Genomic DNA, 18,375 nt, shown 5'->3' on the forward strand with positions numbered 1-18,375 from the left:
TGAAAAGGGTTCCCTCGAGGTGTGCACAGGATGCTAGGGAAGAAAAAAAAGCAGGGTTCATTCCATCTAGTCAGGTCACAAAAGGAACTAGGACTCCTAAGCTTTCAGGACGATCTGTGGAGGGTAGATGGACTCTGGGGCAGGAGGATGAGGTTGGAAGGTGGTGCACTAGTGCAGGCAAGGAGTTACAGGAACCTGAACAAAGACCTTGGTGGGAATTTAGCGTCTTTGATAGAGATGCTAAATTTGGGTTTGGAAATGTTGGATTTGGGTGCCTGTGGGGGAAAACAGTGGAATTAGCCACTGTTGATATATGACAATTTGGGTCTGGAGTTCCAGAACAGGGGTAGGCTTGAGAAATGAAGTTGGGAGCTGCCATCATAGAGATGAAAGTTAAAGCAGGGAACTTGAACAAGTGTGTCTAAAAACAGTATTGGAGAATATGAACATTGAGCCCAAGGGAATATTGAAAAGAGAAGAAAGAAATATTTAAAAAAAAAAAAAAAAAGCAGGCCAAGGAAATGACTGAGAAGGAATAGCTGATATAGAGGGGAGGGAATTTCTGAAGGAGGCAGTGAATCATCAACATCATTACATGGCTTAGAAAAGTGGACCCTGGATCTGGCAATTATGGACATAATCCAGGTGGACTTTGAGCCTCCTCCTGCCCCCGGTGGCCACTGCATTCTGCAGCCCTGAACTCCACCACTACCTCTGCTTTTCTTCTGCGAAATGAACCTCTTATACACAATTCTGTTTCCTACATCAGTTACTAAACTTCCAGGCATTTGAGCCAAGGGGACCCGTACTCACACCAAGTTTCATCGCAGGTGCCTAATGTGATTACAGGGGCACCACAGTGCCCTGCATGGGAAAGTACTGGGATCAGAGAGACCAGAGTTCAAATCGCGACTCTTTCCCCCTGCCATCCCTGCGCTTTGGTGCAAATGACTTAATCCGTCTGTGCCTCAGCTTTCTCCACTGTTAAGTGGGCATAATGGACCAACAATGGTGAGGGGCCGTTGCAGGAATGAAGATGAGGATGAGGATGAGGGATGCTCCATAAAGCCCCCCGCTCAGCACCCAGCAGGCTGAGTCTGAACGCACGAAGGGGCGGCTGTCAGAGTGGCCCTGCACGCCTTCCATTTCCTGAGCATTCCCAGGAAGTCTTTGCTGACCAGGCCAAATTAGATTATCTTTGCTTAGCCATTAGGCCGCTGCCCTATATTGGGAGGCAAAGATACCTCTCAGCTTCGGTGGCCAGGTCCCCTGGCACCCACTTAGTCCTCAGTCTACACCTAAAAGCAAGCCTTCTGAGGGTCTTGTCTTGCAGGTGTAGCTCCGACCCCCCACGCCGGGGTGGTCCGGGGACCCTCTGTGTCTTCAGTGGTGGGGAAGGGACCCGTGGGTTCGTGGGTTCGTGGGTGCTGACCGGCGGACGTGCGGAGAAAAGAGCGCCGCAGCATGGGGGGCGGGGGTGCTTCTTAGTGGAGTGGGGCGCCTGCCCGGCTGGACGGCGGGCGGGCGACACCGCACTTTCTGGTCCAGTCGGGGGAGCCGGGAGTCAGCCTACTGGAGTCCGCCGCCATCCCTGGCCAGAAGTAGCCAGCGCCACCCCACGCTCTCCAGCCCCTAGCCCCCGCCGGGGTCGCCAGGGTCCGAGCAAAGGGGGAGTGGGGGGCGGCCAACGTTGCGCCGCGCCGCCTTCAAAGGACTGCCCTGCGGAGCAGCGTTCCCCCAAGGCCACTCCCTCCCGCCGTTAACACCCGCCGGGACGGGGGCTCACCTGTGTGGTCAGGGTCGCCTCTGAGGCCGAGTCCCTCGCTGCCGAGCCCTGCAGGCCTCGCTCCTCCGCGACTGCACGGCCGGCCAGCTCCAGCCTCCCGAGTACCCCACCTGTCTCCCCGGCTTCCTCCCCGTCCTTTGTGTTTTCTTCTTTTGCTCCGCCTCCTCGCCTGCCCGCTAAGCACTGAAGCTGGTGAAGTCACCCTACTGCCACCTGGCAGTCACTTTCGCTGTTGGTGGCAACCCAGGCTGGAACCTAGCTCTGGCTGGAATCCCCGCCCCGTCCTTAAGGCTTGTCCCGACACCAAGTAGGTTATAGTTCCTTTGTGCCTTCCAAATGACTCCCTTCCTGCAGCAATCACAGCAGCAACAGCCGTGTATTGCGCCCCCGCCCTGGGCCGGCGTGGGCATCACCTTTGCACTCCTTTCTGCAGCCCTGTGGGGCGCCCACTGTGACCTGCACTTCACAGACGGGTCATCTGAGTCGTGCAGGCCACTAAGGGAGCCCGGAGTCAACCCCAGGCCTGCTTGGCTCCCAGGCCTTCTCTTTCCATTGCTCTTTGTCGGTTCCCTCCTGCCTCCTGTCCCTCCCCAACTCTGACTTGTGGAGGGAAGCCGTTGACATGTGGGGGTACCTTTAATACCGACATTACTTGTTACCAGAGAGGGGTCCCGATCCAGACGCCAAGCGAGGGTTCTTGGACTTCGCGCAAGAAAGAATCTGGGGGGAGTCCCTAAAGTGAGAGCAAGTTTATTAAGGAAGTAAAGAAACAGGCCGGGGATGGTGGCTCACCCCCATAATCCCAACACTTTGGGAGGGAAAGGCAGGCAGATCACATGAGCTCAGGAGTTCAGACCAGCCTGGTCAACATGTTGAAACGCCCTCTCTACTAAAAATACCAAAAGTTAGCCAGGCGTGGTGGGGTACGCCTGTAATCCCAGCTACTCGGGAGGCTGAGGCAGGAGAATCACTTGAACCCCGGAGGCGGAGGTTGCAGTGAGCCGAGATTGCGCCATTGCACTTCAGCCTGGGTGACAAAGCCAGACTCTGTCTCAAAAAAAAAAAAAAAAAAAAAAAAAATCCCCAAAAACAAAAAACAAGAACAACAACAAAAAAGAATGGCTACTCCATTGGCAGAGCAGCTGTGTGGGCTGCTCAGCTGATTATACTTGTAGTTATTTCTTGATTATATGCTAAACAAGTGGTGGATTATTCATGAGTTTTCCAGGAAAGGGGTGGTCAATTCCCAGAACTGAGGGTTTCTTCACTTTTTAGACCATATAGGGTAACTTTCTGACGTTGCCATGGCATTTGGCATTTGTAAACTGTCATGGCCCTGGTGGGAGTGTCTTTTATCATGCTATTGCATTAAAATTAGCATTTAATGAGTAATGAGGACGACCAGAGGTCACTTTCATGACCATCTAGATTTTGGTGGGTTTTGGTTGGCCTCTTTACTGAGTCCTATTTCATCAGCAGTCTTTGTGACCTGTACCTTGTGCCAACTTCTATCTCATCCTGTGACTAAGAATGCCAAACCACCTAGGAAGGCAGCCCAGTAGGTTTCAGGTTTATTTTACTCAGTTCCTGTTCAAGATGGAGTGGCTCTGGTTCAAATACCTTTGGACACAGTTACGGCTGCCGTGGCTGACAATGTTTTCTGGCCTGAGCTGCCAGGACTGACTGAGTGTGTTGACTGGTAGAGAGGCTGTGGACCTCCACTGAAGGCCCACTTCATTTCTCACTCTTTCCTATTGCACAAATTGGTCCTTGTACCTGTGGCCCCTTCCTCCTCATGCCTCCAGGATCCACACCTCCAACTTGTTGTTCCTCACATTCACACAGCTCTTTTCCACCTGAGGCCCTCCCCTGCCTGCAGCCTCTCCCAATCCGTCCTGTCCTGGCTTTTTCCTACTCCTGATTTTTGACTGTTCCTCAGGAAAATCTTCCTTGACACCAGCCTAAGGCAGGCCTTTCTTCTTTTTCATAGCACAGGACACTATCGTTTTCCTTCATAGCACTTATCACAACTCATTATGTACTTATTAGTGTGTTCATTTTTATAAAGCCTATTTTTCCTGCTTCGGTGTAATCTTCATGAGGTTCAGAACAAGATGGTGTCAGTTTTGTTCACCGTTGTGTAGCATCTTGGATATAGAATGGGCTCAATAAATATTTGTTGAATGAATGAATAAGTGAGCCTAGGTTCAATGACTGTCAAGATACTGTTGTTTTGGAGGGTTCATTTCCCTAGCAGATCCTCCAGACCACATTCCTCCATGGATTCACTGGTTCTTCTCCCCACTAAAGTGTGTCTTATTTTGTTTTCACTCCTTTTTTCACCTCCAAATTAAAGGGAATATAATTCTATTGCTAATTCCACATTGTATTACCAGAAATCAGAAAAAATCAACTGGTCTGAACAGAACAGCTTTCTAATAGGTTTTGTGATTTAAATGAACAGCCCTCCATTACACTGAAGTCAACCTTCTAACAAATACCCTAAGTGGCATTTGTCCTTTAACATCTTGCTATGGTATAGTCCAGCCCCCTACCCTCATCTCTACTTTCCACCAAAGAGGCCGTTAACTACCTTAAATAGCAAAAAGTCATCATATGTAATGTGCATAGGTTATGACCAATTGGTATTTGTTGGGCAAATCTCATGTGTCCATGTATTGTTCTAGTACTTTCAAAGATAATAGAAAAAGAGATGAGTCTTTTCCACAAAGAAAGGATTTATCACTTCCCAAAGAATTATAATAAATATACGTTGCCATAGAAGTCTATGACCCTCAACAGTCTTTCTTTTTTTTTTTTTTTTTAATTATACTTTAAGTTCTAGGGTACATGTGGATAACGTGCAGGTTTGTTACATATGTATACCTGTGCCATGTTGGTGTGCTGCACCCATCAACTCGTCAGCACCCATCAACTCGTCATTTACATCAGGTATAACTCCCAATGTAATCCCTCCCCCCTCCCCCCCCTCCCCATGATAGGCCCTGGTGTGTGATGTTCCCCTTCCTGAGTCCAAGTGATCTCATTGTTCAGTTCCCACCTATGAGTGAGAACATGCGGTGTTTGGTTTTCTGTTCCTGCGATAGTTTGCTGAGAATGGTGGTTTCCAGCTGCATCCATGTCCCTACAAAGGACACAAACTCATCCTTTTTTATGTCTGCATAGTATTCCATGGTGTACATGTGCCACATTTTCTTAATCCAGTCTGTCACTGATGGACATTTGGGTTGATTCCAAGTCTTTGCTATTGTGAATAGTGGCGCAATAAACATCCGTGTGCATGTGTCTTTATGGTAGAATGGTTTATAATCCTTTGGGTATATACCCAGTAATGGGATGGCTGGGTCATATGGTACTTCTAGTTCTAGATCCTTGAGGAATCGCCATACTGTTTTCCATAACAGTTGAACTAGTTTAGCATCCTACAGGGCCTCCGGATCATGACCTGATCTGAAATTGGTTATCACTGGCTAATACTATGAAAGATGTGGTTGATTTAGAAAGTGCCAAACCATCCATGGCAGGTTTCAGCTTAAACTCTTTCCACAGCCCTACACCGACCTGAGGCAAGGTCTGAATTCATTAGCAGGGCCCTGAGTGATTCAGCTCCTGCCTGCCTCTCCAATGCATTTATCGGAGGCCCTCCCAGGGCCGTCTGGAGTGACTCATGTTTTCTCCTTTCATGTTTTTATGTGCACTGGGGAGTCAGCCTGAATCAGTCTTCCTCTGCTTTTCCACCTCTCTCTTACTCATTCTTGAAGATTGGGCTCTGAGGTCATCTCTTCATGGAAGCCTTGTAGACTCAAGTTTAGTTTCTCAGCTTCTGTGCTCCCATTGCACTCTGCAGTGGATACCTGTTATGCATATGTGTGTGCATATATATGTATCTATTATGCATATATATGTACATAAATGTAATATTCATAACTAATATGCATTAAATACTATGTGTCAGTTGCACTTCTGGTCTCCCATGACCTTATTTTTTTTTTCTTTTTAGAGATGGGAGTCTTGCTATGTTGCTCAGGCTGGAGTGCAGTGGCTATTCACAGGCCCAATGATGGCACACTACAGCCTGGAACTCCTGGGCTCAAGTAATCCTCCTGCCTCAGCCTCTTGAGTAGCTGAAACTGTAGGTGTGTACCACCATGCCTGGCTCTCCTTTCCTTCCTTCTCTCCCTTCCTTCCTTCCTTCCTTCCTTCCTTCCTTCCTTCCTTCCTTCCTTCCTTCCTTCCTTCCTTCCCTCCTTCCTTCCTCTCTCTCTCTTTTCCCTCCCCTCCCCTCCATTCCCTTCCTTTACCTTCCCTCCCCTCCCCTCCATTCCCTTCCTTTACCTTCCCTTCCCTTCCCTTCCCTTTCCTTCCCTTCCCTTCCCTTCCCTTCCCTTCCCTTCCCTTCCCTTCCCTTCCCATCCCTTCCCTTTCTTTTTGCAGGGTCTCTCTCTGTTGCCCAGGCTGGAGTGCAGTGATGTAATCTTGGCTCACTGCAGCTTCTACTTCCAGGCTGAAGCAATCCTCCTGCCTCAGTCTCCTATGTAGATGAGACTACCAGCATGCACCACCACACCAGCTAATTATTTATTTATTTATTTTGTAGAGACAGGGTTTTGCTATGTTGCCCAGGCTCTCATCTTTTAACTACATCTCCACAGTAGTCCCATGGGTGGTGCTAATAACTTACTCAGTCATGCAGCCAGGAAGTGACAGTAGACTTTTAACCTGGGCTCCAGAGTGATGAGCTTCAGAGCAGTGTGGCCCTGCTGTCCTTTGGCTGTTCTCACACTGTTACAACAACTGATGTCATTCATTGGCATTCTGTCTTGACTGTAAGCTCCTTGATGGTGAGGGCAGTCAAGCACTGATCTTCTTCAGTAACTGGTATATTGTATGAACTCACAAATGGCAATGATGATGAATGAATTTAATGAGGCACAAAATAAAAAGTGAGTAATACATGGTCATTTATTTCAAGAGGCTCACTGTCTTTCTTTCCCTTCTCTCCATCCCTCTTGTGCCCCTCCCTCCCTCACTTCCTTTTTCTTTTCTTTCTTTTTGTTTTTCCAGATAAAAGCGTTTAATAGGAAAGTTAAATATTAAAATGGCATTTTAAAATTTTGTTTTATTTATTTATTTATTTTTAATTTTACTTTAAGTTCTGGGATACATGTGCTGAACATGCAGATTTGTTACATAGGTGTACATGTACCATGGTGGTTTGCTGCATCTATCAACTCATCATCTAGGTTTTAAGCTCCTTATGCATTAGGTATTTATCCTAATGCTCTGCCTCCCCTTTCCCCCCACCCTCCAACAGGCCCCAGTGTGTGATGTTCCCCTTCCTGTGTGGAAGTCATTGATCTAATTAAACTAAAGATCTAATTAAACTAAAGTCAAGATCTAATTAAACTAAAGAGCTTCTGCTCAGCGAAAGAAACTATTATCAGAGTGAATAGTCAACCTACAGAATGGGAGAAAATTTCTGCAATGAATCCATCTGACAAAGGCCTAATATCCAGAATCTACAAGGAACTTAAGCAAATTTACAAGAAGAAAAAAACCCCGTCAAAAAGTGGACAAAGGATATGAACAGACATTTCTCAAAAGAAGACATTTATGAGACCAACAAACATATGAAAAAAAGCTCATTGTTGCTGGTCATTAGAGAAATGCAAATCAAAACCACAATGAGATACCATCTCATGCCAGTTATAATGGTGATAATTGGCTGGGCACAGTGGCTCATGCCTGTAATCCCAACACTTTGGGAGGCTGAGGCAGATGGATCAGAAGGTCAGGAGTTCAAGTCCAGCCTGATCAAGATGGTGAAACCCTGTCTCCACTAAAAATACAAAAGTTAGCAGGACACGGAGGTAGGAGCCTGTAATCCCAGCTACTCGGGAGGCTGAGGCAGGAGAATTGCTTGAACCCGGGTGGCAGAGGTTGCAATGAGCTGAGATCATACCACTGCACTACAGCCTGGGTGACAGAGTGAGACTCCATCTCAAAAAAAAAAAAAAAAAAAAAAAAAAGAAAGAAAAAAGTCTGGAAACAACAGATGCTGGAGAAGATGCGGAAAAATAGGAAAGCTTTTACACTGTTGGTGGGAGTGTAAATTAGTTCAACCATTGTGGGAGACAGTGTGGTGACTCCTCAAGGATCTAGAGCCAGAAATATCATTTGACCCAGCAATCCCATTACTGGGTATATACCCAAAGGATTATAAACCATTCTACCATAAAGACACATGCACACATATGTTTATTGCAGCACTATTTACAATAGCAAAGACTTGGAGCCAACCCAAATGTCCATCAATGATAGACTGGATTAAGAAAATGTGGCACATATACACCATGGAACACTATGGAGCCATAAAAAAGAATGAGTTCACATCCTTTCAGGGACATGGATGAAGCTGAAAACCATCATCCTCAGCAAACTAACACAGGAACAGAAAACCAAACACCGCATGTTCTCACTTATAAGAGGGAGCTGAACAATTTCCTTTCTTTCTTAACAGATTAGTTGTAAGGCCTTTTAAGCAACCCTAAAAATATGTACTATTATCCCAACATTATAGGTAGGAAAAATGAGGCAGAGAAAAGTTAAATAACATGGCCAAGGTCATAGCTGGAAAGGGGCACAGCCATGATTCAGACTGCAGTGGCCTGGTCCCAGAGCTCATGTTCTTAACTTCTACAATATGTTATGTCTCCAGTGCCTTATTGGGCAGAGGACACACATAGACTGATGCATAACAAGAGATAGTTACAGACACCTGGAGAGACCTGGACAAGCAGCTTCGTGGGGTAGGAGAGAGTGCTGTGCAGTGTGGTTGGCAGAATAGCAAGCCCTAGTAGGGGAGGGATGGGGATGGATTAAAAACAAGATGAGGCAGCTCATAACCTGTAATCCCAGCACCTTGGGAGGCTGAGGCGGGAGAATCATGTGGGGCCAGCAGTTCAAGACCAGTCTGGGCAACACATTCATGAGACCCTATCTGTACAAAATACTAAAAAAATTTTTAAAAATCAGCCAGCTGTATTGGCACACACCTGTAATCCCAGCTACTCAGGAGGCTGAGGCAGGAGGATTGCCCAAACCCAGGAGGTTGAGGCTGCAGTGAGTTATGATCGCTCCACTGCACTCCAGCCTGGTGACAGGGAGATCCTGTCTCAAAAAAAAAAAAAAAAAAAAAAAAAAGCAAGTGGAAATCTAGATTGATGCCTGCAGGAGCCCAGAGCTCACCCACAACCACCTCTTCCTGCTCTCTAAAAGGGGATCTGGCTGGATTCCTGATGTGGAGAGGTTTCATGTGTGTGTCGGGGGCATCTTGGGTGTTCATGGGGTAGCAAGAGCAGCCCTCGGCATCCTGCCATTCTTTTTCTTATTCCAGCTCAACTTGCCATCTGCGTACCTCTGTGAGAGGCTCTGTGAATCACAGGATCTCATGAGTCACTCATTCCCTCTCTGAGGAATAAATTATATCAAGTCTCACAAAAGCAGAGCAGTTGGGTTTAAATGAGGTGTCACACAAAGATGGACTGCAGGTTCTGCTTTCCCTTATGAACTGGCATGGCTGTTGGGCGAGGCATGTTGCCAGTTCTCAGCTTGAGCTTTTGGGCCGTCAACCCAGAGTTCTGGCTGCTTCAGCTTCATCTGGATTTGATGTTCAGAATGCCAGACTCAGCAAGAGGTGAAACAGACCCCAGTGATCATAATTTTGACTCACATGGGGAAAGGCTGAAGAATGAAGATGAGTGAATATTTGATTTGCTTGTGTCTCCAGTCTGCATTGCATCAGGCCTATCCTTTGTTATCACTTTTTTTTTGAGAAGGAGTCTCACTCTGTTGCCCAGGCTGGAGTGTAGTGGCGCAATCTTGGCTCACTGCAACCTCTGCCTCCTGGGTTCAAGCAATTCTCCAGCCCTAGCCTCCAGAGTAGCTGGGACTACAGGCGTGCACCACCACACCTGGCCAATTTTTGTATTTTTAGTAAAGACTGGAATTTCACCATATTGGCCAGGCTGGTCTCGAACTCCTGACCTCAGATGATCTGCTGGCTTAGGCCTCCCAGAGGCTATCCTTTATTTAACTCACAACTGCTGATAATAGACATTCTGAAAGTAAATTTACTACTTTAATATTCCAAAACTGCTTTCCGTAGTCCATGATATGCAAAACCTTTGAATGCAAAAAACAGAATGTTCCTGGTGTAGCAGAGAGAATATGTGGTTAAGCAGAGGCCAGTGATATTTTGTGGCAAATTTGTTCACCCCATCACAAGTGTGCATTGTCAGTTTTGTGTCCTGGTATCTGTCCTGAGCCTCTCTTTAGATACCAAGCTTCTTACCTGGCTATGGTGAGGATGGGAGAAAAGCAATTTGATTTGCTGGTGAAAATGACTCACAGCAGGATGTAAATGAGAACCACAGGTTTAGCTCCTTACAGTGCATAATTCCATTTTAGATGAGAGGCTTAGTAATCAAAATCTAATAAGCTTAGTAATCAAGATCTTGATAGAATGTTGGGGGAAGCTTTGCTTTCACAGAGGAATTTTTGAGAATCCCCTTGTTACCCAAGTCAGCCCACTTTTTCTGATTCACTTTTCTGAGCATTAGGGAAACAAACTTCAGTATCCTGGCAGTCCACTTGGGGAGGGGCCTAAGCTGCAACTCCTTCAGGCAGTTCAATTCCAGCTTCCCTCTTCATAGTGCCTCTCAGGGCATCTTCGCACTGTGTCTACCCTATACCCTCTGCCAGGCACCTACATGCTCTGCCATGGCAAGCTTATGCCTTTTCTTTGGGTCCCATTGAAGATATCCCTACAGCCTAGGAATTGAAGCAGGGACCCAGACTATCTGGGCTCAATTATAGCCCCACTCCATATCTTTATATAAATAATTGCTTGGCACAGTGCCTGGCACATAGGAAGTGTTGTTTAAGTGTTCATAACCATTTCCTCCAGGGAAACTCTCCCTCCCTGGCTCCTGAGGCAGGAATCTCTCCTGTGTGCTGTATTTTGATTACCTCTTTACTTGCCTCTATTCTAGGATGTAGATACCTGAAGGCAGGGGCTGTCTTTCTTACCTTCACTTCTGTGACTAGAAAACCACATTGAGATTTTAATTTGAGTTATGTACTCTTTCAGCAGCCTGAAAGAATGGTAAGGATTCTCTCTTCTCCATTCCAAGAAAGTCACCAAGTGTCCTTAACTTCAGGATTAATGACTTTGGCACTATAGGGATAAACAAAGAGTTCAGGGACAAAGTGTGAAACAGGGATCTGGAATGTCACCCCTATATAGAATTTTGTTGTAAAAAAGAAGCCTCAACAGAGAGAGGAAGTGGGCCAACTCTGGAGGGAAGATTGTGAAAGCTTTTTGAGAGACTGGGAGTGGGACAGAGGTGTGCAGATCCTGTGGTACTGGAGACCAGCACTTCCCTCCCACAGCTGGTCTGCAGCAGGACCTCACGGCAGAAAAGCTGCATGGTCCCCTGAGAGAGAAGGTTCACTAAATCTTTAATTTCCCAGCCATCGAAAGATCTGGGACTGGGCCACTGCTTTCAAGGTACCACGTGGATTTTGACACTGAATACGTCAACCAGTTCAGTGTGATCAGAAGAGGTCAGAGGATCTTCTAGAATGTTCCAGAGTGTGCCAGATCCCCTCACTTGACCCTAGGAATAAGGGTTCCTGCTCTCCATCCCCATCAAATTCTTGAGATTGAACTTCCTGAGTGAAAGGGGACTCTGAACAAATGTAACTTTATTTAGAGACACAAAAGAACACGGCCTTTTGGAAACCCTCAAGAAGTGAACTAAAATTCACATCTACAGCGTGTCCATGGTCCTGGCTGAGGTAGGTCACGTAGAATATTTGGTGAGTCAGTAAATAATGGAAGTACCCTGAAATTTCTCCAGACTATTTTAATAATCCCATAGCAACATTTTTTATTTGCCTACCTTTAATAAAGGTTTTCCATGGCCATTTCCTGAGCATTTAAAGCACATGCGAATGAATTGTCTTTGAACAAGGATTCAAAAGACTTTTATCACTGCAAGCTAGCAACAAACTGAATTTATATCTCCCCAGTATTACATTGCTGGTTGCTAACGTGGCTAAGCCTTGCTACTTTACACTTTGTCTATGAATAGATTGAAGTCTCCAATGAGAACTTGCATCACAAAGCCCCACCTAAAACGATAAAGCCTTGAAGGCAAAAACCCAAAATCTTATTTTGTATATTGATATCCATGTCACAAAGCTGCCGTGTATCTACAATTCCTAATTCTTGCTCAGAATGTAAGTTATTTGGGCTATTACTTTTTTTCTAGTCTCAATTACTTGTGGTTATTCATACAGGGATCACTTAAATGAATGAAATCTAGAGATAATTAAACAACATTCTTTTAGTCCTTAGTTTCTGCTCATTCTCCCCTCTAGTCTTCAGACGTTTTTTCTAGGCTGCTATACCAGCTGCAGATTCAATTTATTATCTTTTCCCCCCCACCAGAATTCTCAAGAATTCACCCTTGACTTCTTTCAGCGTTCTTTTATCTAGGTTTTGTTGTGTTTGTTTTGTTTTTGCTTTCAATAGATTTTTGTTTTAGAGCAGTCTTAGGTTCACAGAAAAATCTAGCAGAAGGTATAGAGATATCCCATAAAACCCTGCCCTAAAACATGCATAGCCTCCTGCATTATCGACATACCTCACCAGAACAGTACACTTGTGACAACTGATGGACCTAAACTGGACCTACATTGACACATTTTTGGCCAGAGTCCATAGTCTACATTAGAGTTCACTCACAGTGTTGTACTTCTATGGTTTTGGAAAAATGTATGACGTGGTTCACCATTGTAGAATCATACAGAGTAGTTTCACTGCCCTAAAAATCCCCTGTGCTCTCCCTATTTGTCCCTTCTTTCTCCCAACCCCTCGAAACCACTGATCTTTTTACTGTAGCCTTTTCCAGAATGTCATATAGTTGGAACTGTACAGTATGTAGCCTTTTGAGATTGACTTCTTTCGTTTGCTAATATGCATTTAAATTTCCTCCGTGTCTTTTCATGGCTTGATAGAGCTGATAGTGCTTTTTCATTTCTTTTTAGTGCTGAATAATATTCTCTTATCTGGTTGGACCACAGTTTATTTATCCATCCACCTATTGAAGGACATCTTGGTTGCTTCCAGGTTTTGGAAATTATAAATTAAACTGTTATAAACATCCTTGTGCGGGTTTTTGTGTGAACATAAGTTTTCACTTTTTTGGGTAAATGCCAAGGAGCGTGATTGCTGAATCATATAATAAGAGTGTCTTCAGCTTCCTAGAAAATCTCCAAACTATTTTCCAAAGTGGCCGTACTATTGTGCATTTTCATCGGCAGTGAATGAGACGTTCTGTGACTCCACATCCTCACCAGCATTTGGTGTTGTCAGTGTTCTAGATTTTGGCCATCCTAATAGGTGTATAGTGATAGCTCATTTGTTCTTTTGATTTGCAATTCCCTGAAAACATATGAAGTTCAGTATCTTTATATATATATATGTGTGTGTGTATATATGTGTGTGTGTGTATATACACACACACACAAAGATTTGTATATATATTTGTTTGTGTATATATATATATATATATACACACACATACACAAAGATGTCATCTACATATCATCTTTGGTAAGGTATCTGTTAGGGTCTTTAGTCCATTTTTTAATTGAGTTGTTTTCTTCTTGTTAAGTTTTAAGAGTTCTTTGTATATTTTTAAAGTAGTCTTTCATCAAATTGTCTTGCAAATATTTTCTCCCATTTTGTGGCTTGTCTTTTCATTTTCTTGCCAATGTCTTCTGTAGAATAGGTTGGTTTTGTTTTGTTTTGTTTTAGAGGGAGTCTTGCTCTGTTGCCAGGCTGGAGTGCAGTGGCACAATCTTGGCTCACTGAAACCTCCGACTTCCTGGTTCAAGCCATTCTCCACCTCTGCTTCACGAGTAGCTGGGATTATAGGCATGCCTCAGCATGCCTAGGTAATTTTTTTGTATTTTTTAGTAGAGACGGGGTTTCACCATGTTTGGTCAGAGTGGTCTTGATCTCCTGACCTTATGATCCACCCCCCTCAGTCTCCCAAAGTGCTGGGATTACAGGCATGAGCCACCATGCCAGGGCAGGCTTTTTTTTTGGATAAGGTCTTGCTCTGTCACCCAGGCTGATGTGCAGTATTATAGCTCACTGTAGCATCAAATTCCTGGGCTCAAGTGATCCTACTGCCTGGGCCTTCCAAAGCAGTAGGATTACAGGCAGGCATGAGTCACTGTGCCTGGCCTTGACATTTTAAATTTTAGAGAAGTTTGATTTATCGGTTTTTCATAGTTCAGAGCTTTGGTGTTGTAGATTTATTTTCTTTACCTTGTAACTATCAGAAGGGTATTTAAAAGACAGGTAATAACTGGAAAAGTAGGAACAAGCTAAACAACACCATGATTAAGCAATCAGGCAAATCCTGAAGGTGAGATATTCCACTGAACAACTGTCTTGGCCTCTTAGCAAATCAACATCATAGAAACAGTGAATTTATAGAGTAAAAGCAATTTAAGTGACCCAACCATCAGATGTATTATAACATGTGGTCCTAGGTTAGATTCCAGTTTATGCAGATTTAAATAGCTATAAAAATGATTTTGGGAAACATTATGGAAATTGGAATATGGCTTGGGTCATAAATGATATTAAAACTCATTAAGATTATTATTACGGCTCGTTAGGCATGATAGTCTTGATTTTGGTTATGGAGGATGTCCTTATTTTTTAGAGCTGCATACTAAAGTATTTAGGGATGAAATGTCATGATGTCTGTAGTTTACAGTATTTTAGCATAAAAAAATAAAGTGAATGTAAAGGAATAAAATCTGAAAGAATAGAATTATTTCACACGTTAGATCCTTATTGGCTGACCCAACCAACCCAAAGCCTGCTTTACTACAGTATACGAGTAAAGAGAGCACTTGGGTGGGGAAAGGGCATGAAATCTGGATTATGTCTTTCCCTTTGCTAGCTGTGTGATCATGGTAAAGTACTTCTCCTCTCTGTGCCTCAGTTTCTTCAACCATAAGATAGGTATATTCGTTGTATTCGTCCATTTTCATGCTGCTGATAAGGATATACCTGAGACTGGGTAATTAGTAAAGAAAAAGAGGTTTAATGGATTCACAGTTCCACGTGGCTGGAGAGGCTACACAATCATGGTGGAAGGTGACAGGCACATCTTACATGGCAGCAGACAAGAGGGAACTTGTGCAGGGAAATTCCCCCTAATAAAACCATCAGATCTTGCAAGACTTATTCACTACTACGAGAACAGTATGGGGGAAACCACCACCATGATTCAATTACCCAGTCCCTTCCAAAATATGTAGGAATTATGGGAGCTACAATTCAAGATGAGATTTGGGTAGGGATAAGCCAAATCATATCTTTAGTAGACCTACCACACAGGATGATTGTGAGGATAAATGACTTAATACACACAAGGCCATTAAATCAGTTCCTGGCACATAGTAATACATAAGACTTACCTATTATCATTGTTTTTGTTTTAGTTATTCAGGTATATGATCCTAGTAGGGTTGGCATAGACTGATAAAATCAGTGCAGCTTCTTGGGTTTTCTGGTACATTTCTAGTAGCCATGGGAACTCCTTATTTCTGGGGACTCATTTTTGAGTCTTCTCTTACACTACATTGAGAAGTGTTCCACTCCATGTTTTAGGGGCTGGTGAAGAGTGGTAAGACATAAAGGCATCTTCTCTTATTGTTTGTAATGGGGCTTTTGGCTTAGTGCTCCATCAAAAATCTAAAGTTTTAAGTGTGATTAAACAATAGGTAGTTGAAGATACCCCTAGATCTAGAATATTCTGGCAGAAGATTTAACATCTTCATTAGGAATACTGGTCTAGAATCCATCTTTTCCTTTAAAAAATCAACAAACACAGTATAAGACGTCTTTATAAATATATTCCTTCAAGCAAATCTGATACATGATGATTTAGGACTAAAATTTATCTTTGTCACCAACAAAATAGAAAGAGGGTAAATATGATTTTACAACTGTGTCTTAGGTTTTTAGTTGGAGAAATGCTGTACTCTAATTAAAATTACAAACGACTTTATCTTTTAGTGCTCCATGTAATTTTTCAATGTTAGATTTTTAGTACAGATTAATAATATTTTTTCTATTCCTTTCTTTCCCTTACATAAGCACAGGGAGTTCTTTGACCTCTAGAAGTTGCAAGCACTTTTTGGCCGGTTACAACAGCACAATTTATTATCAATTGATTTTAGAGTGAACTGAAATTTTCAAGATTAGATGGTGTGTATTAGAGCAAATTCTAAAGGGCTGAGTTAAAGTTTACAGTCATAAAAAGTTATGAGAACCATTTATCTTATACGGTCTGCAATACCAAAATCACAACTTCAGAAATTAGAACATTATCTGTTATGATGATACTACAATATAATTTCTTTCTTTCTTTTTTTTTCTGAGTTGGAGTTTTGCACTATTACCCAGGATGCAGTGCAGTGGTGTGATCTTGGCTCAATGCAATCCCTGCCTCGTGGGTTCAAGTGATTCTCCTGCCTCAGCCTCCCGAGTAGCTGGGATTACAGGCATATGCCACCATACCTGGCTGATTTTTTGTATTTTTAGTAGAGATGAGGTTTCACTATGTTGGCCAGGCTTGTCTCAAACTCCTGACCTCGTGATCCACCAGCCTCAGCCTCCCAAAGTGCTGGGATTACAGGCGTGAGTCGCTGCGCCTGGCTTACATTATAATTTTGTTAAAGCTAAACATTATTTCAAATAACATATAAATAATTTTTAAAATCTGACATTGAATGCAAGTACTGTGCTAAAGTGCTTTACATGAAATGTCTCATCTACTTCTCACAACTACCTAGGGCCTGCTCAAGCTTTCGTTTCTCTTGAGAGAACTGAAATGGACAGGACAAATGACTGGCTCAAGGTCACACTGCAGCTGTGATAAGGCGAGGTTGAAATTTAGAATCAATGATGACTTCTTCATCCCGCCAATATTTACTGAGCATTTATTAGGCAACAGGATCTGTTCTAGGTGTGGAGATAGTAATGTGAAGAAAACATCAAAATCTTTGCTCTGAATATTATGAACTACTGACACACAGTTGAGGCTAGCGGTTAGAATTGGTGAATACTTTTTCCACTATTAGGCAGTGTTTTAGCCCCTCTACTTAGAAATTTAACCCTATAAACTGATTTGTTTTTCCAGAAGAAACAAAGGTCTCAAAGCTGATCATAAGTCCCCTGGAGAGTAGAAGTTTGGCTCTAAATCTGGACTCATCCAGAAAGAAAAGCTAGTCCACATGGTGGCTCATGCCTGTAGTCCTAGCTACTGGGGAGGCTGAGGCAGGAGGATTGCTTGAGCGCAGGAGTTTGAGGTTGCAGTGATTGCACCACTGCACTCCAGCCTGGTGACAGAGTAAGACCCTGTCTCTAATAAAAAACAAACCAAAAACCCCCCACACTCTCTTTGAAGCAACCATTTCCTTAAATTCCCCCAATACACACACACACACACACACACACACACACACACACACACACACACACACACATTTCTTGATATCTTTTCGAAGCATCATTCATCCTAGGCAAACTTTATAAACATGGGGCCATACCTTTTACAATTCAGGATCACCAGGCCACTGGACTTTGTTGTTGTTGTTGTTGTTGTTGTTATAGATATGTGCAATAATTGCCACACAAAGGAACACCACAGTGCATTTCCATAATAAAATAGACTGTATTTGCTAGTGGAGCCTGTAGTTCATCAGGTAAGGCTTTTACTCCTTTAGCAACCAAATTGCTCTCTTCCCTCAGTGAATGACAGTCTCTGCAATGGTCTGACCTATTTGGCAGTTCAGAGCAAGCATACAGAGGCACCCTCATCTTCTTACATCACAGCCACGGGTACATCAAACCCTCAATTCATGGGTTGGATGTAACTTATTAAGTTACAGGCAAGAGTTCAATAAGAAATTTTAAAACAGTTGAGATTTATCTTTAGTTTCTGTATCTATGTAAACTTTCTATAATTTGAAATATATCACTAGCTTTTCATAATTGAAAAGTATGGGGATAAACAAAGAAATGAAATACCTTCAGCAGTAACCATGGATATATAAAATCAAAACCATTACTATTAGCATACTGTATAGTTCTACTGAATTCCTTATTTTAATTTTCAAACCCAGTTATTCCTGATCTTTATATTTGTGCCTTATTTTATTTTTTTGAGACACAATCTTGCTCTGTTGTCCTGGCTGAAGTGCAGTATCACCATCTTGGCTTGATGCAACCTCTGCCTCCCGGGTTCAAGCAATTCTCATGCCTCCACCTCTGGAGAAGCTGGGATTACAGGCATGTACTACCACACCTGGCTAATTTTTGTATTTTAGTAGAGACAGAGTTTCACCGTGTTGACCAGGCTGGTCTCAAACTCCTGACCTCAGGCGATCCACCCTCCTCCACCTCCCAA

General features: G+C 43.5%; 1 protein-coding gene across 3 annotated transcripts in view; it reads right to left on the reverse strand.

The window, feature by feature from the left end:
* OCIAD2 (OCIA domain containing 2) overlaps positions 1 to 18,375 on the reverse strand; it is a 103,186-nt gene that overhangs the window by 15,121 nt on the left and 69,690 nt on the right. For 2 of the 3 annotated variants that reach the window (XM_078001805.1, XM_028848085.2), the window contains one exon: positions 1,787 to 1,956. The gene's annotated coding sequence lies outside the window, so the exon portion shown is untranslated. 3 annotated transcript variants of the gene reach the window in all.

The sequence above is a fragment of the Macaca mulatta genome, chromosome 5, assembly GCF_049350105.2.
Source record: "Macaca mulatta isolate MMU2019108-1 chromosome 5, T2T-MMU8v2.0, whole genome shotgun sequence".
Classification (NCBI taxonomy): domain Eukaryota; kingdom Metazoa; phylum Chordata; class Mammalia; order Primates; family Cercopithecidae; genus Macaca; species Macaca mulatta.